Here is a 1,949-nt window from a genome sequence, read left to right as displayed (position 1 = left end):
TTCATAATCTGTGTTCACCAATTTTCGTGGACTCTCATTCACGATTCTCGGGATAGAGTACCACACCAGTGGAATCTCTCAAACCGGGTCTAACGTGGAAAGCAGATCCACATATTTTCACGTACTTATCTTATCCGTCATTTTCGTTTTCTATCATCTTTACCCTTCACTTTTCAATTTCAATTTCCTATATAGGTGCACTCTCATTGGTGTACACATAAATCCCTACGACCATACCACGCTGTCAGTGCCCGATCTCGTCCGATCTTGGAAGCCAAACAGCGTTGGGCCAGGTTAGTATCAGGAGAGGTGACTGCCTGTGAATACCTGGTGTAGTAGGTCAGGAATTAATTTCCTCTCTTATGTGACCAACACACACCAACAGCAGTATCACCACTAATTCTACTTTCTCCTTCTTTTATTGCTCTCAATATCTACATCAACTGACCTTAACTTCTTGCTTACAATTTCTGCCCGCAATTAGGGCTATGGCATGCTAACAATACTCAGGGGTATAATTCCTTGAGTGGTGACCACTGATTACCATTTCAGCTAGTTGTAGCCTAATTATTTTGAAACTGTGTTGTGACTAAGAAACCCCCGGTTCCATTAATACAGAAATACTGTACTGGTCAGGGGAAATGGGGGTATGACTACTCCATGTCTACAACCCTTTCCATACTCTTACGACTTAAGAGACCAGAACATTCATTTTTTCATTTTTTTATTTTCCTCAATAATCTCCGGTTATTTTACAAGATTTGTGGGAAGTTTATCTTGTTTTAACCTTAATAATAAAAGTTATATCTTAAAATACTCTCTCTAATACTTTCAAGTATTTTTTTCATTTTAAGAGTGCGCCCACACAAGAGCCTTCTGTCCTCTCCCATTGCATAATTTTCTCACCAGCAGGTCTTTGAACCTCTGCAGACTTGTGTCTGCCGGAAAGAGAGATACAACGTAGGTTTTAAATCTAGGATCGAGCACGGTGGCCAAAATGTAGTGCTCTGATTTCAACAGATTGACCACCCGTGAATCCTGGTTAAGCGAATTAAGGGCTCCATCCACAAGTCCCACATGCCTAGCGGAATCGCTCTGTTTTAGCTCCTCCTTCAATGTCTCCAGCTTCTTCTGCAAAAGCCTGATGAGGGGAATGACCTGACTCAGGCTGGCAGTGTCTGAACTGACTTCACGTGTGGCAAGTTCAAAGGGTTGCAGAACCTTGCCCAACGTTGAAATCATTCTCCACTGCGCTTGAGTCAGGTGCATTCCCCCTCCTTTGCCTATATCGTGGGCAGATGTATAGGCTTGAATGGCCTTTTGCTGCTCCTCCATCCTCTGAATCATATAGAGGGTTGAATTCCACCTCGTTACCACCTCTTGCTTCAGATGATGGCAGGGCAGGTTCAGGACTGTTTGGTGGTGCTCCAGTCTTCTGTACGCGGTGGCTGAATGCCGAAAGTGGCCCGCAATTCTTCGGGCCACCGACAGCATCTCTTGCACGCCCCTGTCCTTTTTTAAATAATTCTGCACCACCAAATTCAATGTATGTGCAAAACATGGGACATGCTGGAATTTGCCCAGATGTAATGCACGCACAATATTGCTGGCGTTGTCCGATGTCACAAATCCCCAGGAGAGTCCAATTGGGGTAAGCCATTCTGCGATGATCTTCCTCAGTTTCCGTAAGAGGTTGTCAGCTGTGTGCCTCTTCTGGAAAGCGGTGATACAAAGCGTAGCCTGCCTAGGAACGAGTTGGCGTTTGCGAGATGCTGCTACTGGTGCCGCCACTGCTGTTCTTGCTGCGGGAGGCAATACATCTACCCAGTGTGCTGTCACAGTCATATAGTCCTGAGTCTGCCCTGCTCCACTTGTCCACATGTCTGTGGTTAAGTGGACATTGGGTACAACTGCATTTTTTAGGACACTGGTGACTCTTTTTCTGAGGT

At 45.1% G+C, this 1,949-nt stretch overlaps 1 pseudogene; it reads left to right on the top strand.

Moving 5' to 3' along the window:
• The first annotated feature begins 223 nt into the window (after nucleotides 1–223).
• On the top strand, nucleotides 224–342 carry LOC134970462 (5S ribosomal RNA; annotated as a pseudogene).
• Nucleotides 343–1,949: the final 1,607 nt, after the last annotated feature.

The sequence above is a fragment of the Pseudophryne corroboree genome, chromosome 11 (genome assembly GCF_028390025.1).
Source record: "Pseudophryne corroboree isolate aPseCor3 chromosome 11, aPseCor3.hap2, whole genome shotgun sequence".
Taxonomy (NCBI): Eukaryota; Metazoa; Chordata; class Amphibia; order Anura; family Myobatrachidae; genus Pseudophryne; species Pseudophryne corroboree.
Note: the sequence above shows the minus strand (reverse complement) of the source record. Positions and strands in the feature narration are given on the sequence as shown.